This window comes from Rattus norvegicus, chromosome 4, assembly GCF_036323735.1.
Source record: "Rattus norvegicus strain BN/NHsdMcwi chromosome 4, GRCr8, whole genome shotgun sequence".
Classification (NCBI taxonomy): Eukaryota; Metazoa; Chordata; class Mammalia; order Rodentia; family Muridae; genus Rattus; species Rattus norvegicus.
The window spans coordinates 128062752-128087763 of NC_086022.1; the positions used below are offsets into that span (position 1 = coordinate 128062752).

Sequence of the window (25012 nt, forward strand, 5' to 3'; positions counted from 1 at the left end):
ATCAGCATCTGCACCAATCCGGTACCCTGTGCTGACATAGCAGAAGATTCTAACAACCAGATGTCAGCTTGGAACTAAGGACAGTTGTCTAAGGAGCTGGGCTTAATCACTCAGAACACTGCCAGGAGGTCACTAAACAGGCTAAGGGTGTGAGAACCCTGACACCCATTAGTGCTTCTGGTTAAGTAAAGTAGGTAAGATTTGGTGGTGAGAGGTCTGGAAACACTTGAATTTTCGTTCTCACCTTCTCTCACATATTTACAAGCATATATCTAATAAATGTTTCAAGGAGTAGTTCCCAGACCTCCTACCCTTAGATTTCTTTTACACACCTATGAAATCTAGGGGAAGATTCTAAGAAAAGTTTTAATGTGCTGGTGTTCAAAGTCACAAAGATGTAACCAACCAGTCACAACCCACCATTCTTTCAAAACAATGAGATGGGCCCTACACACCATTCACTGCATGACCATGAAAGCAAGCCATGCCCAGGCAAAGAAGAGCACTGGGTCCTTTTCTCAGGGGTCTATAAAATGCCAAAAGAACCACCTAGTTATCCCACCAATGGAGCACATTAAGAAGAAATGTTCTATGTGAAGAATAGCCATTTCCTCTCTATTCACAGGGAATAGTAATGGTACCTCTTTGGTATGAATGGGAACAGAGGAAAAAGACTTCTAATTTAGACATTTCCGTTTCAAAGGCATTTGCCAAAATTATTTGGTGACATTATAAGGGCTCTCGGGAAGGAAGGCACAATGGGTCTGGCCTTGAGAACTAAATCACAAATCAACCACAAGGATATGAGACAAACAGGGTTAGGATAGGGAACGGGGGTCGGACGGAAGGGAATGTGCACGTGGAAAGCTGGGAAGCCTCTGCTTCATCTCAATTCCACGTCGGCAGGCTCCTGTGAGAAAAGCAGCCAGAAGGTAAAACTTAATTATTCTTGCTGAGGCCCTTGGAGACATGCGAGCGTGAAGAACGTGCTGCGTGCCTGGCACAGACTGGGGAAGGAAGGACACATGGGGGAGACAAGAGTGAAGCAGGAAGGACAGCTGTCTTCTAAAGAATTTTTCTGAATCCTAAAGGAGGAATCAACTTCCCAACACCCCCAGTTGCAACTGGACCTGTGGAAGATTTTTCTGAGCAACAACAAACAGTATAACGCTAAGACATAGAACATCAATGGCAAACCTAGCTACCTGGACCTCTAACGCAGCTCCCGAAAGCTGTGTGGCTCCAGGCTATTTACTTACACTCTCTGTGCCTCAGTTTTTCCACTACGATCAAAATGAGATGAGTTTTAAAGGAGCTCATATACTTAGAGCATGTCACAGAGCACCAAGCATACTGTATTATTAAGTAGATGGTGCTGGAGCAGGACTGTATGTACTCCTGAAACCATGGGGTAACGCTCGGATTTCCTTCCAGTCATACTGAGTGACCTCAGAGCTAGTTACACACACACACACACACACAACTGACACACAAAAATACTAGCTTTGCCAAATAAATAAGTGGATGAGTAAGTAAGGCAACTAATGAAAAATAAACAAAAATTGAGAGACTAGGCCCTAATCCTGACTCAGGAAATACAAAGAACCAGCAAACATCTGTTACAGTAGCCATTCCCTAGAGACCAAATGCCATCTTGTAAAAGTCGCAGGCCCTCTGTATATGTTCCTTTGTGTGATGGTGGAGTGGACAGAAGCAGACTGTGTTTGAGGCCTTCCCCCAGCTCATTGGCCAGACTCTGCACACCTCTGGATATGCCCCCTGGCCAGGCTTCCATTCCATACCACAGACACGGGTCCGAACCACCAGGAAAAAGAAAGCTATGAACAAATGAGAAACTCTGATCTTCATTCCTCTGAGGAAATCTGCCAAAGACAGAATCATTGACACAGATACAGAGCCCAGGCAGTCTTTGTTGAGGGAAAAGGCAGTTTTCTTTACCCAAGAGAGTATACCTCATGGGTAAAGCACCTCAAGTTAGAGATGCTCTTTCCCCCTACGCCAAGTGTTGGGGGGAGGGGGGACCCTCCAACTACTGTCATCAAGCAGTTCCACTAGAAATCTCAGGCCCAGATAAGCAAAGGGGAATAGTGAATAGACATGTGGGCTTTACAGTAAAAATCCTCCTCCTCAACTTCAAACCACCAAAAATTCTCTCTAAAGCAAGAAAGTACTATGGAAAATAAGCCGGCTTGGGGCAACCATACATGTAAGTAATCCTCAAATGACATGAGTGCTGACATATTGGACCCAATGCTAGAAAGATGCCACCTTTGATTGTTTTTATAATTGATAGGTGGTCTAAAGGTCACAGCAAGGAGGTCATGTGTATTTACATGTCAATGCATCGAAAAAATAAAAATGACTGTGTCCTCAGCATCCAGTTGTTAAGATAAAAGTAAGAGCAAGAAGAAAACCAAAACCAGGAAACCCCCACAAGAATCCACCTTTAATCCCAGCACTAGAGTGGCAGATGCAGGCGGATCTTGGTCTACAAATCGAGTTCTAGGACAGCCAGGGCTACACAGAGTAATCTCAGGGGGAGGGCGGGGTGGGGTGATGTGTGAGTGAGCAGCCAATGCCTTCGAACAGCAGAGAAGGCATAGATTTCTTACATAGAGACCATAATACAATCCTGGCCAGAAACTACATTTTATTAATTATATGATGATTCTGTAGCACTATAACAATTTCCTAGGAACTCATCTCAGAGAGCAGACCTGCAGGTCTAGCTGAAGTCCACTCACTCCATTGAAACATTCTTACCCTGAAGCTCCCTCAAGGGTAGGCCCTCTCCAGCACTCAAGTGTTAAATTATTCCAATTTGCTTGATGACTGGAGAAACAGCTCAACTAATCTTAACAGACTTGAGGACAGGATGTGACCAAGAATGATCAATTGACTTCTGCTATCCCAGTCCCTTCATTTACGCTTTAGATTTTGAAAAGATGACTTAGAATTAAGTCGGCAATCCCAAAAGGGCATCAAATAAGTAACCACTGTCGCCACCTTTTGGTGACAGGCAGAACGGTCCTGCTTTGGCTTGGTCTTGGAGTGGTCATCTGATTCCGGTTCCTGGGTTCAAGTTTTCACAGGGAAAAGGGCATCACAGGTTTCTGTTAATAGTGTAGCAGACCACACCCAGTTCTCCTAATTACTGGCCCTACTCAGCCAAACACAGCACGAACTGTAGAGGAAGTCTGACGTCACTCCCTTCAATATTATTTTTCCTATCTTACAATGCTATATAAATTCTGTACCACAACCAAAGTAAGACACATATATTTAACATAAAAAAATTGAAAATTAATTATGGGTCAACTTTTGTAGCCCAACTGTTCAGTCACAGGAAGTTAAATACAGAGAGCTTTAGGGGCATTTCATTTTATGTAGCCTGTTTATTTGCCACCTTCAGGAAGTCTTCTCACCTGAATTTGAGAATAAGTCTGACCTTAACTCTGCCACAGTGTGCTCTCTGGTCACCATGACCCTCAGTTTATTTGTGAAGCTTAAGTACTGTGGCTGAGACTTCTAGGATGCTCCAATCTCTGAAACAAGCCAGAGACCTTTAGATATAATCCCTCTGTCTACTGGGAGCCAGAGGTGCAAAATCTCATAAAACATGGGCTTTGAGAATGGGAAACTCTGTTATTCCTTGGCATAGAACTAACGGAAATGTCACTTACATTATTAAAACCTAACACATCCAAACTGGCAAAATAAGAGCCTTTTCTCCCTCACACTTTTCATAAGCAAAGTAAGGATGCCTTCCACACAGGGCTACCTCCCGTGTAAACATAAGAAGGAACTCACAAGGGACTAGCATTTGACTATGGAAAAGAGATGACACTACGCAGAGAAGCGATGGCCACATTAAAACAACGGAATGGAGCAGCCAATAAAACCACCTACCACTAAACTGGGATGGCCAGGGTTCAAGTCACAGGACCCACAAAGTGGAAGGAAAGAAATGATTTCCAAATTTGTCCTCCAGCTTGCATAGACACATCATGCTTGCACACATAAGCACACAATTTTTTAATGTAAAAAGAATTTTGAAAATTATGTTAAAGAGCTTAGACGCTTCCTCACACATGATAGCTAACAGCATGTATGTTCAACACACTCTGACAAGGCTAGACTAGACAGGAGAGTGCGAAGGACAATCTCAGGGCGGACAACCTAGAACCCTCAGCATGGGGCTTTCAAATAGGAAGCAGACCAGCCATCCAATCTGTCTGCAAGAACAGATTCTGAGGTTTCCTTTCAACCCCTGGTGACAGGCATTCCTAACTCCACAAGGTGCCTGAGACACACCATCTACAGAACCTATTTTGGGGAAAGGGGCTGGGAGCTTATGCTTACACATCTCTTTTGAAACAATTCCACAATTCCACTTTCTCAAGTCTCTAGAACAGCCATTCTCAACAGAGGCTTTCTGTTCTCGGACAGCTTTTAACACTGCCTTAAAGTAAAATCATCAGCAAAAGAAATCAGGGAAACTTCAATCTGCCCGCTTTTCTCCGCTTCTTCTGCCAAAAATCACACCGTTCTCTGGCTTGCAGGTTACCCTTAGACGATCTGCTGCACAGTACAGAACCTGTACACTCCCCGGCCACAATGCTGGCCTAACTGTACTAAAGTAGAGGTTACAAGAGCTTAACCTGCTGCAGTTCAACATTAAAGCTGATGATAGGCTCACTCACTGCTGCAGACTCACTCAGTGCTAATAAATAGACGTCATCCTCCTCTAGACACTGGGAAATGCATTCCCAAATGGTTCTGGCTACTCCTGCTATCTGTGGAGGGAGCCTGCCACCGATATTCCATAGCCAGCCCTTCCACACTCAGCAAGTCCACTGGGTTGTCCTCTTAAGAGAAAAGGATGATAAATTGGGATAGAGGCAAGCTGACCTGACACGCTGATGTCACCTCAAACTCTCAGCCACCCTACCAGTCTTAATCACAATGTGGGGACACCGAGACTCACAAGTGTTCGCTTACACGTGTGACTCCAGGGCAGATAAGTCCCAATATCTGGAGTTTCAAATGTAATTTGAAATAACAGATCGCCTTTATAAAGTGGTACACCCATGTTCCCCAGGCACTAAGGACAAGTAGATATTTGGTTTCAACAAGACAGCTTGAAAAATTATAGTTAAAAATTTCATACTTTTATAAAAGAATTATTTATTCATTTTATGTATGTGAGTACACTGTAGCTGTCTTCAGACACACCAGAAGAGGGTATCAGATCCCATTACAGATGGTTGTGAGCCACCATGTAGTTGTTGGGATTTGAACTCAGAACCTCTGAGAGAGCAGTTGGTGCTCTTAACTGTTGAGCCATCTCCAGTCCAATTTCATATTTCTACCAGAGCATAAATAGTGGTTTGATTGTTTGGTTGTTTGTTTCCAATGGGGAAATAGGGCAAGAGAGAAAAAGGGGTAAAAAACATTCAAGGTTTTTTGTTTGCTCGATTTTAAGTATAATACATTTTAAAACACTTAGCAGAGAACCTGAGGAAAAAAAGAAATTCTTAAATGACAATCAAGACAGAAGAGCATAGCAAACAAAACCACAAACCTTCTATGAACCGAGTATGACCTTGTCCCAAGCATGTACAAGAGACAGATTAATGAGGTAGTTCTTTACAATGGAATTCAGCTCCACCCACTGAGACAAGAACAAAACATAAATAACAATAAAACTGAAACAATTGTCTCTCAGCACAAGCGAGTCAATTTACAAGGGTTCAACCAAAGAAACTGTGTGTACCAATGCTGGAGGCAGTTTGGGCTGAACTGTACTCAGGAAGAAATGGCGGAGAAGTATGGATAACCTGACAGATTTTCAAAGATAAATGCAGCAGTACTCAAATCTTCACTAGGCATGGCCCCGTCCTCATAACAGTTCCCAGTTCTGAAAAGAAAACCTAAGCAGACAGTCTTCTGTTCTACTTAACAGGAAATGTTAAACATCCAGATATTTGCCTACATAATAACAAGCACAGAGTTCTAGAATACTAATTCAAGACAAAGTTTATGTGGCTATTTAAAAAATGAGACCCATGCATTCACAGTAATAAGAATAGTCGTAAAGGATGAAAATTTTAATATTTTTATAAAAGCCATAGCATGTAAAATACATGCCTATATTTAACATAAAAATCACAAAAAGATGTCTATCACATTACTGAGGGTGTCTAAGGAATTGGAGCATGAACTTTCAGCCCTGACTTAACACATTCTGAAATCTTATTTCTTCTAAAAACATAGGTTATTCCTACGAATTTGTGAGAGATTCCCTACCCCACCCCACCCCAAGAATCTTCAATGTTCCACATGTCACTTAATGGTGGAGTATCCAAGTACTACAGAGAATTCACACACACACACACACACACACACACACACACACACACACACACACACAAACACAGGGGTGGGGGTGTAGCATTAAGTGTAATAATTTTTAAAGATACTTATTAGAATAGCTACATGCTACTTTATTTGTATAATTTTGAGTTATACTCAATGTGCAACGAATTAAAGTTCTGTCTTTTGGAAATCTCTGACTTTTTTTCTTCCTAAATATTTTTGATTGGCTGACTGAATTTGCAGATGAGGAGCCCACAGACAGTGAAGGCCAAGTGCACTGCTTTTGTAATGCAAAACTAACTGAAAGCAATGTGGAAGATGGGGAAAGACTTGAATTAAAGAGAACTGGGCCAAGCAAGGGAGCTGACCTGGTCAAGTCCAGCAGGACTGTCAAAGGAGACTTTGGATTTTATAGGGACCAGGGAAGGAAACAGGGTAGGTCTTGGACCAGCTCAGTCAACCATTAAAAACCAAAAGAGGGATTTGTTTTCTGTGTTCTTTTTCTCTAGCTAGCCCGCATTCTCAGTCAAAGTACAATCCTTTTGTTCTTCCCCCAGGAGTTAAAGAAAACAGATGGTCACACCAGCCTTTGAATTTGTCAAAGAACCACACAAAACCATGTGTTTTTCTGGAGGGACAGTATTGTGTTCACAATATAGAATGACATGTCCCAGTTTGCCCCTCACTTGCAGATATAACAGACCTTCCTACTAAGAGACAAAGGGACATGAACAGATGTATTTAATTTAATTCAACAAGTATTAAATCAATGTCTCTATGTACACCAAATTTTAACAGCTGCTGAGGGCCCTTTAGGAATTGTAGGCTTTATGGGGGAGGGGTTATATACATAAAGAATAAGAAGATAATTAAGATTAGAGAGATGTATCTGTTGATTACTTTAGAAACAAAAATTCTTTTGAATTGAGAGTGGTCTTAAGAATGGTAGTAATAACCCCTAGAATGTTTCATCTTTCTCACTTCTAAATTCTACTTTGTTTTGTTTGCTTGGTTATTGTTATTAATACTCACTATTTACAAAAATATATACAACAAGGTGGTACCACAAACTGAAAACAGTTTCCGTGATCACTGAGGAATTCAGGAAGGGCAGGAACACAGGCAGACATGACATGGGCCTGTATCCTACTGGAATCATCTTGATCTCAATGATAACAGAAGATATTTGAGAAATAATGGAGAAAAGCACTGGTTTGGGGGCAAAGAGCTCAAAGTGATGAGGAGAGCTCTCAGTATGAGGAAGTAGAGGGAGGTTAACGTGACCCAGGCTCACCACTCAGAGGAGTTGAGCACTCTGTTACTGACTGCCTCACCCTCTCCACCTGGCGGCTTCATGCAGCCTTTCAGAAAACTATTTGATGGTCCCTCCGACTCTGCCCCACTCACTCTCCACATTAAAGCCACCTCTGCCCAATCTGGATCCACAAAGGGATGCCTAAGATTCATATGTCGAGACACATGTCACCACACTCATTCTAAGTCGACTTCCGATGAGTTCCTTTCCTAAACGAATCAATAAATAAAGACTGGAGAGTGATAGTATTTTGTGTGGACTTATGTGTGTTACATGTTTGTGTGTGGACATGCAGGTGTAGACATGCATGTATAAATACGTGGGAAGGCGGGAGACTGATGATGGCTTTCCTCTCTCTCAGTCTCCACCTTATATTTGAAGACTGAATCTGGGGCGCATTGATTCAGTTGGATTGGTTAGCCAGGAGGCTTCAAAGGCCCACCCGCCTCCATCCCACCAGCACAGGGCTTTCAGACGTGCACCTGCACACCTACCAGTTCTTATAGCTGCTGGGATCTGCGTTCAGGTCTGCGTGCTCTGTAACAAGCCCTTTACCCACTGAGCCATCTCCTCAGTCAGCCCCAGTGTAGACCATGTTTGTATTGTTCCCAAACATCTGCTTCCTGCACAAAATACTCTACAAACCAAAGAAGTAAGGGTGTAAGAGGGTCATAATCTACAGTGGGATAAGGAGACAGATACTCTTGATAAGAAAAGATTTCAAGACAGAGACTTAACCAGGACGCCTTCTTCAGACTTGACTGCAAACATTCAGATGTATATGTAGCTACCCAGATTCTCAGCACAGTCTGCCTTGCAAATGCAGGAAGCTCACAGCTACAGCCCTGTTTGGAGCTGTTCTTTTCAAATTTTGTCACATTGTATGCTCACATTCCTCAAGGAAACTGTCAACTAGTTTAATGTCTTTCTTCTACATAGATTCAACAGGCTCCAAAGGGAAAAAAAAAGAAGAAAAAAACACTGAAAACTTCCCCTCATTCTTACTGTGAATTTTGAGAAACCCTTCGTCATTTCAACATGTCCTTGTTACTTATAAGATAGCTATTTTCCATCCTCACTGACACTCAAATGAATAATTAAGAACCACCCAATCTCCAAACTTGAATAATGAGCTTAAATAGCTACAGAGCCCTGTTTTATTTTCCGTGTTCCACTTGCTCTGCTTTTCCTCCTCAATCGTGTTGTTTAATTTCTCGTCAGCTAAGCACGTCTTCAGACTAACAAAGCAATTTTCCCTCAGAGGGGCCACTTGTGCACTGCAAGCTTCTGTTTACCTGCCTTCATCTTCTGGCACGAAACCACGGATGAACACAGTCGGCGAGCACAAAGATGTTGTGTGTGATATATGAATTAAAGTGAGAAGGCCGTTACAATCTAGCACTGTGGAGATGAAAGCCCCACTATACTCGTGGGGAACTGTTTCTAGGATCCACACAGACACTGAACTCCATAATATTCAGTACACGAATAGGAGGCAGTAGCTGCAGATAGGCTAGGTGTGCCCTCCAGGGTATTTTAAGAAATCTTAAGAGTGAGAGAGACAGAATCACCCGCCTCCCTTTTTTCCATGGGGCCAGCTGGGCCCAATGGCTGCTAGGATGATGTCACACCCAAAGAGCCCTCATCGGGCTTTCTACTGAACAAGAATGGAGAAGGCAGCCAGAGCCTTACTGAGGACTTTCTACCTTCTGAGGGTAAAGCTAAGAAAGGGAGAGTGACCGACGGACAGATATCACATCCCTCTCTTTCCTTTATGAGCCTTCTTTTCTTCCATGAATTCAGTAGCACAGGGCTGGCCTCTCTAGATTCCCATCTCCTACCCCATCCTTGCCTTGGCAAAGCCACACAGGCCTTCTCCAAACATTAAGCCATGACCTTTATTGTCAGAGTATAAGTTTATAGTGTCATTTATCACTTCTGAATGGGAATTGCTATAATTAATATAAACAATGATGATATTGATCATGATACAGCCAAGTGCATATCTTAGATTTGTCCAAAGAAAACATGATCTTAGCTCTGCCATAATAGGACAGCAGGACCGGATGTTTGAACCAGAGATTTGGGAAGGAAAAGGAATTGGTTTGGCATTCCTTAACTTTTCACCCATTCTGACAAACGTGTCCTCCCTCAGTCCACAGATCAGACCTACTTGGCTGAGATCCGTAGTGGGCTTAAGGACAAAACAGTGCCACTCTTATATTTTGGGGCATCATCTATGCATGGAGTCTGGAAATAGGGTGAGTCATCTTCTGGCCTCCTGGTGAGAACGTCACGATAGCCACCTAGAAGCAGCTATTCTAATATGCATGCCATTAAGTGGAAGTCTGAATCCTTTCTCCCTCCATGCAGTTACTGTCTTTCTCTTCCAAGGTCCTAGTGCCATTCACAGAGAGGAGTTGAGAAACAGACCAAATGAACTCTCATCTCAACTCCATCTCCACGCTAGGCTCCCGAGAAGTCTTAAGACCCAGCCAGATCCGGCATCTTGCTGCTTTGTCCTGCCGTCACTACAGTGTGATTTATAGTGCTTTTATTCTAAATGAACCACCAAACCATTTTTAAGAAAAATACGTTCCTCTTCTGTTTATGTACCCAAAGGGACAGACATGACAATTTACAGTATCATCCTGCTGCCATGCTGTTTAAAAAACATTTCCTAATGAAATTTCCCCCTAAAACCTTCCTGTTTAAATATTTGCAGACCCATGCACTGATTTGTACACTCTGTCACCTTGCTTCTGAGAGGAGAGCATTTGGAGCGAGCCGTTTTCATTTCCTCACCTCCATTCCCAGCAACATAGCTAACTCCAAAGAGAAAAAGAAGTTAAGAACTAAGAAGCCAACAAATCAAGGATTTGCAAATCAGAGAAGTTCACAGAGAGGTGTTTGGGAGTTTGGAGGAGGGGTTAAGGTGGGCAAAAATAAAATCATCCACAAACTCGATGTTGTTTTCACTGTATTGAGGGAGAAAATGAACATCAGGGTTGCCTGGGAAAAGGGAAGGAATTATTTAATCAAGTAAAATATCCTCTGGAGGAAAAGCTAAAAAATGAGTTCAGGATTGGAAAGGAACATGGGGGAGCATACAGACCCACACACCAGGACTGCTGATAGCACAGACCCCACAGTCCAGCAGAGAAGGCCTGAGGAGACACACTGCATCCATGGCTAGAACTCAGTAGATGCGACAATAGAACACAGTATGAGACAGGCAGGGGGATGACATGAAAGGACAGACTACAGGACCCAGAAATAGACCTATGAAAGTATGTACCCCTGACTTTTGATAATGATATAAAGTTATCCGATCAATGAAATGTCACCTTTTCAGAACATACTGCTAGCAAAAAGAATGTTCACACAACAACAACAACAAAAAGAAAAAGGTAACTTAAAAAATAAAAACTTTAAGGCAGAGCAAGAAAAAGGGTTACTGGTATGATATGACGTATACTATACTAGAGGACAAATTGTTACTCTGAAGGTAACAAAAATTTAAAGGTTAACCATTTGAAAGCCAAAGTAAAAGATTAAAAAAGACCCACCAACAGGTCCAAGACATTTAGAGAAAGCACGCACCATGAAATATTTATCTAAACCAACAGAATGCATGTGACCATGAACAAACACGAGTGTCCAGGTGAAAAGGACTGTCCATGGTTCATGAATCTTAACAGTTCTCTTGTGAGGGGCGAAATAAAGAAGACTCTTAAAGGAGCCTTAGTTCCCCTATTTTTTTAAATTTCATTTTAATTTTTAATTCTATATGTATGTATATGGGTCTGTGCACATACGTGGTCAGATCAGAGGCATGAGAGCCTCTGAAACTGGAGCTTCGAATGGTTGTAGGCCATCCGACATGGGTGCTGGGAACTTAATTAGGACCCTCTAGAGAGGAGGCTTCACTAGTAACTGCTAAGGCATCTCTACAGCTCAGGAAGGCTTCATAGCAAATAGATGGGAAATCTGTGAAGTTTTCTTAGCTTTGCTGCAGAACGTTTCTAAAACTAGTCTCTCTCTCTCTCTCTCTCTCCATATATTTATAAAATGAAGGCAATTTGTTGGCTAGGAAAAACCTGGAGGTGACAAAGAACTAGGACTTACAAAGAATGCTCAAAAAAACGGGCTAAGGACCGGAACAAGAGCCATGTGGCTGAGAGTGACAGGCAAGCCCATGAGAAGGATGCCCACCACACACTGGCATCCATTGGAAGCAGGTAAGTTCAGACACAGTATGTCTGCCTTGCTTCTAGCGGAATGGCTAAAGCACAGTGGCCCCACCAAACAAGGACCAGCGAGGATGTGATCAGCCAGGCTGTGCTCATGGGAAGTGACCCTTCTACACTACCTGGAGGAAGGCGGAGGTCAGGGCTGAAGCTTTTCAGACTTAAGAATGTTCTTAAGCTGCATTGCTTAACTGTGGTCTGGAAATGGAACCCAGGACCCCACTTGCCGTGATAGGCAAGGGATGTCCAAAGCCTGGCGGTGCGCCCTGAACCACAAAATTCTTTTATTTTATTTTATTTTATTTTTTTAACTTGAGTATTTCTTATTTACATTTCGAGTGTTATTCCCTTTCCCGGTTTACGGGCCAACATCCCCCTAATCCCTCCCCCTCCCCTTCTTTATGGGTGTTCCCCTCCCCATCCTCCCCCCATTGCCGCCCTCCCCCCAACAATCACGTTCAGTCTTGGCAGGACCCAGTGCTTCCCCTTCCACTGGTGCTCTTACTAGGCTATTCATTGCTACCTATGAGGTCAGAGTGCAGGGTCAGTCCATGTATAGTCTTTAGGTAGTGGCTTAGTCCCTGGAAGCTCTGGTTGCTTGGCATTGTTGTTCATATGGGGTCTCGAGTCCCTTCAAGCTCTTCCAGTTCTTGAACCACAAAATTCTAAATCCAAAGCATTCTGAAATTAGAATCTGAGCGTCCGCGCCTTCAAATGTTTCAGATACTGGCTGCTCACCCTGAGTAAGGCAGTAAGTAAAATGGGAGGCTGCTCCTGCAACCTGTTGGAGAATCCTTCGCAGAATTAAAACATCCATTCAAATTCTGCAGCCTGTGCACTTTAACCACAAGAACAGAAATCCTCGCTGAGAGAACAAACACAGCAACAGTCTGCGTATGAATTCTCACAGCAGCTTCACTGGAGTGCCTGGAATGAGTGTCTGGAATTAGCCAAGATATCCTGTGACGGGTGAGTCTGTAATCTGGGCTATATGATTCAGCAACATATTTTATACTTCTGCATATTCCAAAAGTATAAAATTTAGAATCTAAGGAGAAATTAGCAGTTACTATAGGCTAGGAAATCTAAGAAGAAAAAAAAAAAAGAAAAGGGCAGATATGAATATAAATGTTATACTGATGGTGTGGGACCTGTGGGACATGTACATGTGCACATGTGTTGCTGGGAGGACTGATTCTGTATGTGCCAGCCAAAACACTGAGCTACAGGCCCAGCTCTGTGACGTGACTGTGGTGATACATAGCTAAAGTTTCTCTTGCTGTGGTAACACACTATGGCCAAAAGCAACCTGGGGAGGAAAGGGTTATTTCACTCACACTTCTGCATCATCATCCAGCCTAGAGAGAAGTCAAGGCAGGAATGTGGAGGCAGGAACTGAAGCCACTCCCTGGCTTGTTTCTCAAGGCTTGCTCACCTGCTCAGGGCCACCTGCCCAGTTAGTAGCACCCCCATGGGCTGGCTGGGCCCTCTCCCATCACTCACTAATCAAGGAAACCGTCCACAGACTTACTTATAAGCCATTTTTAGGAGACCCTTTCTCAGTTGAGGTCCCTTCTTCCCACGGGACTTTAGCTTAGGAAAACTAACCAACAGCCTAACCAACAAACCATCTTAGAAGGGTGATGAAAACCCTCAGATCCACACAAACCAGTGCACACAAAACTGGGGAGACGTGAACCTGCTATCGACTGCATCAATTTCAAGGTCCTAGGTGCAGCACTATACTGTCGCTCTGTGTACAGCTTCGGGGACACTGTACTAAAACTGGAGGGATCCCACCACACTATTCCATAAGCCTGCATGGAGATCTGTAGTCATTTCAAAGATTTCCAATTAAAAACCCAAGTGCTTAAAAATGAGTGCTTTCAGTGTGCCTTCCCCATGGTGCTCAATGCAACCTAAGTCTACATGTGAACCTATAATTATTTCAGATTTCCAAGTCAAAAAAAAAAGGTGCTTAAAAATGAGCATTTTTAATGTGCATTCTTCATAGCGCTTAATGAAACGCCAGAATACAAAACCAACAGAACAATGTCATCCAGTGAAAAGGTGACTACAGGTTTAAACATTTCCGAATTTAAAAAAAAAAAAAATTAGAAAAAAATTCTCGATCGTTGTCATTTTGGGGGTGCTGGAGATGCTCATTTGCTTTTTAATTTTTTCTTTTCTCAAAAATTTAATCTACTTTTCAAATGCCCTATAGAGGATATATTTTATATTCTGTGGTTACTGAAATCGCTTTGTGTCAAATGAGGGAAAGCCATAGTGTATACATTTCACGTGAAGTACGATTTCAAAGAATGTAGCTTGGCTGAAGGCTAAAACATTTTCAGTTCAAGTATGTGAGTAGCAATTTAGAAATGACAATTAATCCTTTACATATAAGGAAACGTTGTTTTCCATGCAACTAATAAATCCACCCTATATATTACTATTCTCGTTCCACCAATTCTATCATTTTAATTTTAGCACCAATAATACCTTCAAATTTTGATCTATAAAGCTAGTATGGTGGTACATGTATGCAGTCTCATTACCAGGGAGGTGAGAACAGACTAATCAAGAATTCAAAGCCAATTTCAGAATATATAAAGAGTTTACTGCTGCCCTGGGCTGTACAAGACCCTGTCTCAAAACAAAAACAATAAACAAAATTCAAACAGCAAGATCTGGATAAAGCCCTACAAGGAACTCACAGCCCCACATAACTGCAGTCACCTTTCCAGGGTTGGATGATGTCTGTTCCCTTGACACTAGAGCTCCAGAGCTCCCGGGAAAAAGACTCAGCTGGAAAAAAACACAATTCAGTCTGTTTGGAGCTATGCCCCCACCCTCAAAATGTTTCCGATTCTTCACAGGCCTCCGCTTAACACCCCACTGCAGCACAGCGCAAAACAAATCTGTCAGTGCAAATATGGCCATGGCGACTTCTCTCCCAGTTACGGTGGGAACAAAGTGAACAGCAGAGAAAACACCTCCAAGACGAATGTGCTATTTGCCGGCTGTGTGCTGTGCTGCCTACAAGGACGACGGAGGTTCCTTGAGTTTTTCCATGGACTCTGGGCTTATGGGACAGTCTGCCTGACTAAACCATAGGTGGTCGCACCAAACTGAAGGCCAGCCTTGGCCCTTTGCATACAGTGGTCTTTGGGTTCAGGGTACACCATTCTGTCTGTACGGGGGTGGATCTTGAGAAAGCAGAGAGAAAGGGCTGTGGTTGTAGCCCAGCTCAGTGGGAATGTACTTGCCTGGATGGCATGTGTAAGGCCCTATGTTTGATCCACATTACCACAAGAAAACAAAACAAAACAAAGAATTCGATCTCCAAATATAGAGAAGAGGAAGCTTGCTGCAGCAACTTGGAGGCAAAAGGAGGATTTCACAGGGTGCTGATAAGCCGGCCACAACTGAACACTGTGCCCGTGAACAAAATCCCAAGATTCTGAGCTGAAAGCCTTCTCATTCCTCAATTGTAAAGGCAAAGTGTGGTTGGTTGTTTTAAAAAAAAAAAAAAAAGTAAAATCCACTTTTCCTCCCAGACAATTTATTATTAAATGCCTAGGCCATAAGCTTTGGCTCACTCCCTGACTAGCTCATAACTTACTTAACTCATTCTAACGAGTCGATAACACTTGGCTAGTTACCTTTCCTTCAGCGCCGGCCTGCTTCTTTGGCATCTCCTGGGGGCCTCTCTCTAATCTCTGCATCTTTCCCTGCATCTGTCTCTTTCTATTCTCTCACTATTTCCCAGAATCCTCTCTCCTCCTGCCAGTATCCCACCTCCTATTTCCTGCCTCACCTCATTGGCCATCGGCTTTTTTACTGACACTTGATGATGCTTAGAGGAGATTCTCTCCACACATGGTTTTTGCCTCCATGTGAGTGCACACATGCATGTGCAGGCCAGAGGACAACCTTGGCTGAATCCCATCAGGAGTCGTCCGTCTAGCTAGCCAGAGAATCCCGGGACTCACTTTAGCACAACATCCCTTGTTTGTCAGTTTACTTTCACTGCTGTGACAAAGACCATGACCCAGTGATTTGGGAAGGAAAGAGTTCACTTTGTTTACACGTCTTAGTCATACTCTAAAATGAAGGAAAGCCATGGAGGAATGCTGACTACTAGCTTGCTCTCCAGCCTGCTTTCTTACACTCCCAGGACCACCTGCCCCAAAGTGGTACCATCCAAAGTAAGCAGGGCCCAAACCAGATGAGTCATTAATGAAGAAAATGCCTCACAAACTTGGCACAGAGGATCTGATGAAGGCAAATCCTCATCTGATGTTGCCTCTTCCCAGCTGATCCTAGCTTATGTTAAGCTGATGAAAACCAAGCAATCACCATTTACTGCTAGAATTACAAGCATGACCATCACGCCTGGCTTGTTTGTTTGTTTGCTTCTTTAGACATACATTCTGGGGGTTGAACGCAGGTCCTCAGACTTGCAGGGTAAGCATGCTAAAGTATGATTTAAAAATGCATTTACTTTACTTTAGGTCATGTGCCACATATGTGCAGGGTGACCACTGAGGTAAGACATTTTTGGACAATCTGGAACTGGAGTTATGTGTGGTTATGAAAGGCTGCATGAGCTCGAAGAACTGAACCTGGGTTCTCTGCAAGAGCAGCAAGTGCTCTTAACGGCCAAGCCATCTTTCCAATGCCACAAATTATGATTTTTATGATTTTAATACTCTAATACACGAAGAACGTTACTATGTGGATCTTGGGGCCAGCAATATGGCTCAGCGGGTAAAGATGCTTGCTATGCAGCCTCAGGACCTCGACTGGATCTGTAGCAATCAATTTTATGACTGAGACTCATAATGAGCCCGTGCACAGGTTTCTAGAGCCTTTCTGTTTATAACGTGTCTAAGAACAGAAATAATGGCTTCAGCAAATGGCTGGAAATGCATGTTCTCAAGCATTACACGGGAGCTGCTTAATCAGAACAGGCACTGACAAGATCCCTAGGAAGAGCTGGCCCCGAGCACGCATTACACACACTTCAATATGCATCATTCACTACCATCAACTTGGCTTCTTTTATTTCTCATAGACAGTTTAGTCACTACATAATTTTAAGCATTAGGGAAATCAAGAGGATGAATTATCTATTAACTCTACCAGAGGCAAACAAACAGAACTCAAAAATATCTCACAGACTGTGGGTAGAAAGCGACAAGACAAGAAAACCATCCACACACGGCCAATTCCACACGTTTGTTTGTTTGTTTGTTTGTCTGTTTGTTTGTTATTATTTGCTTTACTGTAGGCTGTGAAAAACTAGTTAAACTGCAGATGACAGTAGGAGAAACGAAAGACATTTTTATTTGTTAGTTTTGTATCCCAAACCATCCTCATTGGAACAACATGATACGGTATGGCTAAAAATGTGGTATAATAATACAATTTACCAAAAAAGAAAGAAGCACAAAATCCCTCTGAGACCCAGGTACTGGTGTCATGGAGAGAAAACAAACGCTCCAAGAATACCTCCACTGAACAGTCTTCTCAATGGGCCAGGAGTCAGCTCCTCTCACAAGGAAACAAGTCTTCACTTTTATCCAAGATTTCACTTTGAACAAATCTGAACCCTTGACCTTCAGATTCACAGTGAGTATCTTTTCTCCAAAATATACATATACATATACATACATATATACATATATACATACATACGTGTGTGTGTGTACACTTTATTGCAGCAAATAACTGGCCCTATCATAATCTCTGAATTCTACAGAAACAACAAAATTCAGCAAATCCTGACACTAGTCCACAGAGGCAATGTCAAAGGGTGTGGTTCACTTGGAGACTCTCACAGCTTAAGCTTCAGCTTGCTGGAGCCTGATCTGTTAGGCACTTTGCAGTACTAAGGCCAACCTTGAACTACTTGCCTTCACACTTGATTTTACTTTTGTACTATATCCATTTGTTTCTTCTGTCTGCACCAATTATCCACCAAACATAATTAGCTACACCTTAACTAACTAGAAGTTCAGTTAAGGAAAACCTTAATTTGATTAACAGGAAAAGAGAATTTCACAAGATGACAGGCTAAGGTCTCCTGCTATTTTACCTACCAAGGCATAGGATGCTTTCCTGTTGCTTTGTCCCACAGCAACTTAACTTCTTCCAGGGCTCATGGTCCAAGCCCCATTCCTGACTGCACAAGGATATTACCTAGGAAGGACATATCCCTTCCCACAAAAGACAGCAGGGGTCCCAGCCCAGCTCTGTCTATCACACAACCTTTCACAGGAGGCAGGCATGAAAATCACATGACCATGACCCACCAATGGGATTTCAGCATGATTGGGCAAGCAGAAAAGCCCAACTTCTACTACAGATAGAGGGAGTAAGTGGTGTCTCTTTGCTTCCACAGTTCCCTTCAGAAACAAATTCATACAGAGGGAGGAAACAGATAAACAACAACACCAGAAATAATACAAACTGGGGTTAGAATGTGCCTGGTCCTGGTGAGACATCTGTAGACTTGTAGTTCATGCAGACATGGTTTCTAGGCACAATTTCACTGTTTGGAAAGCCAGGCGCAGCTGGTGCATGGACACCTTCAACAAAAGATTGAACATACATGGGGGATACACTTTTTTTTTTTTTGATGGCTCGGGTGAGAAGAAACAAACAAAAAATCCAAAATAAATAAATAACAAGTGTAGGGCAAGATCTATACAACTTTAACCATTATGAAGATCTGTTTAGGGAATCTGCAATCAAGCTGTTAGCGATGGCATATGCCTTGGTCTACCTAGCATTTGGGAGATAGAGGCCAGGCAGATCTCTGTGAATTCGGGGTCAGCCTGGTCTATATAGCAAGTTCCAGGCTAGCCAGGACTGTAGCATCAGGATACATGTTTTAAAAGCAAAAACCCTAGTAGTCACGAATCATACGGTGTAGTATTATAACACAAGGATATTCTGCTAAATAAACCTCATTTACCAGACCAGCAAAATTCCTGAACTGGTTTTTAGACTGTCCAGAGCAACTGTAACAGTCTGCATGCCAAACCCCTAGGAAAGTCAGGATAAGCATTAACATGCTAAGGGGCTGGGACGTTCTGCATTTTAGAAACCTACTTGTCCTCTTTGACCACATAATTTCCATTCAAACTACTATGCAAATATTCTTAGCAAATAAAACATGACAGAACATTACACTCGGGTGAGCCCTGAACTCCAAGGTCTCCCCGTCTGTCTTAAGAACACTCCTGTTCTACATCTCTGGCTGTGCTGATAAAAATGTAAGAGCTTGGATTTTCAAAATCTATCGGCACGGAAACCTGCTATCCCGGCACATCCCAAGCCAAGGCACCTGCACAAGTCACACTGTGAGCAATGCTTTCCTTGTTCAGCTTCCGGCTGCCATTGCTGTGTTCGCGCACGAGTGCACACAAGAGATGTGGGTATCTGCAGTGAAATCATTGTAGGAAGTGCCTAAGCCATTTTCAACTTAATCAACTTCTCAATGGAAGCCAAAATCTAGCCTGATGCAGCCAAACGGCTCTTAACTACTCAGAAGTCAAAACGATGCACTTAGAACAGAGGCATTAAAGTCAGAGTGAATCACTCCCGTCAACACAAATATTGTGTGCACGCTACATGATTAACGGTACTGATGCTGAGTCAAATGCACATGGGCTACAGGGTACATGGGCCTGGCGCCGGAGCAGGGATATTTTGGCTTGATTTGGTTTTGGTTTCTTGATACAAGATCTATGTCTACAGTGCATCTCTCAATCCCCCTGCCTAGGCCCCCTGTATGGTGAGATTACAAGCATGTTTCTTCTCAGGGGAGTGTCTGCCAGCTAATTGCACGGGCTTACTCTAAAGAGCACCTGGTTCCTTATTCTCTCAGGACTCAGTACCTCACAGCTGCCAATGTTGGTGATTCCAGGGCACAGAATTTCAGTTAAAAAAAAAAAATCGCAATTATGCCCTTTTGAAATTCTATTTGAAGCTTAATTAGCTTTCCAAATAACCAGATTTCTAAATTTCAAGATTAAGGAACATTTAAGTACAATGTATGAATGTTTTACCTGCATAGCATATACACATACACATACACATTTATAAATATATGTATGTATAAATGTACATATAAATATGTACACACACACACATGCACGCATGCACGCACGCACGCGCCCACATACCATGTACATGCTTGATGGCTTATAAAAGTTGGAAGAGGATCAGATTCCCTGGAAATGGAGTTAGGACGGTTGTGAGCTACCATAAGGATGCCTGGAACTGAACCTTGTTTCTCTGCAAAAGCAACGAAGTGTTTTTAAATAAGCCACTGAGTCACCTCTCTAGCCCCTATTTTTTCCCCCAGCTCGGTGGTTTCCTCTTTATTGATATGCCTCCTACTTCCCCCACCCAATGTCAATCCCTGCCATCTACCTCCCAAAAAGAAGGTAGTGAAAGGAAGGGTTTATTGGGGTCTGAGCCCAGTGGGCAGTTAGAAAGGGAACAGAAACCAAAACAATCATCCGATGTGACAGAGATCGACAATCCAGAAGTCTAAAGCATAGTGGGAATGGAGGGTAAACAAGGGGCAAGAGGGAGGTACAGCGGCTGCATCTACCATTACCTCTCCTGCTCAGAGGGACTGGAGAGACAGCCTCAAACATGAAGTGCAGGTCCTGAAGAAAGGAGATGGTGTTTGAGCCTGAAGGAGGCGCTGGATGTCAAGGAAGGAGCGCCATTCTCTTTGTAGAATGGAACCCCCACCTCCGGGACAGTAACTTCACAGACCAGACACTTTCATCACTGTAGGCAATGTATAGGAAGAAGTCTTCTTCACGGTGTTCCTGGTACAGCTGACCCATCATGGCACTAGTGGGTGGAATGACATTGTTGACAAAGAAAAACAAGGCATCTTCAGCACGGAGATGAATTCGCTTCTGGATCAAGAAGTAGAATTGACCAACTGTAAGATCAGAAGGCACCAGTATTTCTTTTTGTCCAGGTCCCCTATCCAAGCTTTGGGAGCTTTTTCACTATCCCGGGACCCGGTCTGGGTATTTCTTTCGGATTTTCTCGCCCCCAGAGCGGTGCTTCTCTCACGGATGCTCTTCTTTGTACACAAACTTCATTCTCCTGAGAACTGGGCTGGACTGGACCTATTTTATAATCTAAAAACATTTGCAGATGCTTTCCTGGGTTTCACCCAACTGTGTAAAGTATCTAGCACGGGATGGTTAGAAACCCCCAAGGACCTTATGTCACTTTATTCTAAGATTAATTACTAGTGGTTATCACTTCAGCAAGTTCATTAATGAACCTCTGTTTTATCATCTGTAAAATGCAGACCTAGAACACACTATCCCACAATATATATAAAGGCCTAGAATGATTATCAGGGTGCATCAATGTCCAACCAATGGTAAAGATACTGTTTTAATTTTAAGCCCTTTTAAAGGGGAAAAATGTGTTTTATTGTGTATGTACTGGAGTCTATGTCTGTGTATCACATGCAGGAGCCTGGAGGTCAGAAGAAGCATAATTGTAACTGGAATTACAAACAGTCACGAGCCAGCATGTGAGTGGTGGGAACTGAACCCAGGTCCTTCTGCAAGAGCAGTAAGTGCTCTTAACTGCTGAGCCATCTCTCCAGCCCCTCTTAGCCTCATTTCTATTGATAAAGAGGAGCCATGGTGGTCTGTAAGTAAAGGGAGTGGAGACCATTGTGGACAAAGCATTCTAACTACATCATAGACAGAGGGGGCGGGCGCTTTTAGTAGTGAAATCAACCCTTCAGCTGTTACTTTCTTCAAAAGCCAGAACACAAGCCAGTAACAAGCACAGCTACTCTGAAGGAAGTCAATGTCACATCCTGGATCATAGCTCAACATTTCTTTCCTTCCCCATAAAATCCTTTCTGACACGGCTATCTATGAAGACTAAAAACGAAGACTGGATGTATTTCCAAGTCAGTAATTGGAAAACTGATTACGCTCTGATACAACAATTAGTTCAGAAACTACCAGGGCCACTAAGGACCAACAGGTTTTATGAAGCACAGGATAAACCGATTCTCAGCGTGCCTCTCTGCTCCAGGTCAACAGGTCCTTCCATTCCTCCGGCTTCCCCATTCATTCACGCACTGCTGGCAAATGCTCCCTCTGTAACTGGCAGTGATCTAGATCAGGGAGAAACACTGTGCCTGCTGCGGTGAGTGGAAAACCCAGGTGGCAGCGGCAGCAGAACGACACGTATGTGAATGACCATAACGGACACCTAGTGACAGGCTCTCTTCACTCTTGATGTCACAGCCTGACCTTGACATTCTAGAGCATCACTGCATTCCTCATCTCCAATGACCTCATTAATCCTTGCACTTAAGCCTTCCCCCAAATCCATGGCCACTTCTTAAATACTTAGTATGCGCTTCGGGGTGACACTGTCTCTATTCCTCATCTCCCCTTACAGTTTTTGTGTGTTCAGCATTCTTTGGAGCAGATTCTGCTTCTCTCCTTCACCTGTTGACAGGCAACCAGTTCTGTCACCCTTCTAACACAGCCCATAGTTCCAGCTTTGCATTTTGGGCAAGAGGGTTCAAGACATTAAGACACTGTTTCTCTGTAGCCCTGGCTGTCCTGGAGCTTACCCTATAGACCAGGCTAGCCTCAAACTCAGAGATCTGCCTGCCTCTGCCTTCCATGTGCTGGGATTAAAGATGTGCACCACCACCACCACCAAAGTCCTAATTCCAGCTTTAATCAACCTGCAGTGTAGCCGCCACGTCTTCAAACTCTGACTCTCGACAGGAAATATAAAACGGACAAGTCCCAAAGCACAGCAGCCCCAACTAGGAAGGAAGGAAGCCCTGTGCAGGGAGCAACTGAATCCATTTTGTTCACTGTCCGCTGTCCAGGGCTCACAATGGGACCTGTGAAAACATATACTCTAGGAGGATGGGATGGAGGAGATGGGAGGGGAAGAAAAGACTAACAGACAGGCTATTGGATAGATGGAAGAAAGGAAAGGAGAGAGGTGGGGGAGTGAGGTGGGAAAAGGGGAGAGGAGAGAGAAGAAGGGAGAGGGGGTAGGTGGGGGAGGGAGGAAAGGAACAACATGACAGTAATTCGTTACTGAAGGAAGCACACATGCATACACACATGGGCATTATTAAAGAACTGGATACCAAAAGTAGCCTTGTCCACCCCTCCAGTGTCTCCTAACCCCTGCAGCCCAGTAGGGTGCCTAGAGTTTTCTTCAGCATGGCCATCACCATGCTGTGGGTAAGGACTGCAAATGAATCAGTTCAAACATTTTTCTTAAGATTTTACACCTGGCCTCCAGTACCTACATGAGCAGTTCAAAGCCCCTGAAATACAAAACACAGCCCAAGGATGAAGCATGATTTGGGGTCCCAACGATACTTAGGATTTAAAACAGTGAAGAAGATTCTCCAAATTGGGATTTCCTGAAAGATTTTAAATCTCGTATTGAAAGGTCTGCTATTCTGCCATCGGATGGAACTGGAGCGGAATGTGGTGTGTGCGCCACAGTGGGAAGCTGGGGTAGGAGGACTGTGCCTTTAAGGCCAGCCTAGGCTACACTGTAAGGCCCTATCTCAGGAAAGTGTGACAACACAAAGAAAGCAAAGAAAATGAGACGGGGCATCTTTGCAGGGAGAAAGAAGGCTTGTACCAGAGAACCAGGAGACAGTCAGTTGTCACTGGGCATTCATAGTCACAGCACATACAGGAGAGGAGAAAACATGAGCAATAAATAAATACTGACTTCTTTTTAATCAGCAGTGAAAACAATAAAGAAGAAATCAGTGTGGTAAAATATAGTCAGACAACTAAGGAACAGAATATAAGAGGCATTAGAGTCTGGCCTCCTATTCTCAGCAATACATTCCAACTACTTCTAAAATCAGCAAAGCTAAATCCAAGCAGTAGAAGCTGGTAGAGTCACTGCCTATGGAAGTGTGGGACGCTACATTAGGAACAGCGCCTAGAGGGCATTACCCATCCCCACCACCCGTTCATCTACAAGGAGCAGCTGTCCCTGCTTACCTCATACCAGGATGTTGTGGGAACTAACTGACCTTATAATATCTGATACCTGGTTAATAGTAATTGTCGATAAACGTGGCTGGGGGTAAAGGGGGGATAGGGATGTAGCTCACTAGGTAAGAGTGCTTGCTGGAAGAGCAGGTAAGGTAAGGGCAAAGTGCAAAGTCCATGAGGACCTGAGTTCAATCCCTAGGATTCAGGGAAAAGGCTTTGCATGGCTGTGCAGCCTCCTCCTAGCATTAGAGGGCAGAGACAAACAGATCCTGGAAAGTGTTGGCTAACCTATCTTTAAAAAGAGATAAGTAGTGATGGAGGAAGACACTGGATATACGGGCATAGCAAAAACACACACGCACGCACGCGCGCACACACACACACACACACACACGCACGCACGCGCGCACGCACGCACGCACGCACACACAGAGCTTATGCTGCAAACAGCAGGTGCCATGACAAGACCTCTAACCCGTGTTCCTATGAGTAGCCCCTATGTTACACTTCTCAATCCAAGGTCCTCTAACAGGCAGTAAACACGACTGCACAAAAAGATTTATTCTAAAATGATACAATTACGACTCCTCTGGCTAGCTGTCTCCGAGACCAGAATGAGAACTTTGGTCTTCTATTTTATTTTCTTATTGAATACATTGGGTACACACTTTAGCCCCTTCGGCACTGTGTACCAATTGAGGAATTTCTTTTATATTTAAGGCATTTTATGCTAAAGCTAAACTTTAGTAAATTACTGGGTATTTATTACCGGAAATAATTTTGAAAAGAAAAAGATGAAGACCCCTAAATTAATAACCTCATTAATACATAAATGCTAGTATGGAATCCATTCCCATATGGCCATAAACAATTTTCTTCAATGTGGGTAACTAGTGAGGTGAAAAGAAGAGAGAAATTAATTCAAGTAACAAAGACAGAAGGAGAGAGAAAGAAGAGGGGAGAGGGGAGGGGAGGAG

General features: G+C 43.3%; 1 protein-coding gene and 1 pseudogene across 42 annotated transcripts in view; both read right to left on the reverse strand.

Annotated features, from left to right (window-relative positions):
* Magi1 (membrane associated guanylate kinase, WW and PDZ domain containing 1) overlaps positions 1 to 25012 on the reverse strand; it is a 605639-nt gene that overhangs the window by 300162 nt on the left and 280465 nt on the right. The gene's annotated exons all lie outside the window — the stretch shown is intronic.
* Gabarap-ps3 (GABA type A receptor-associated protein, pseudogene 3) overlaps positions 1 to 25012 on the reverse strand; it is an 81318-nt pseudogene that overhangs the window by 22212 nt on the left and 34094 nt on the right.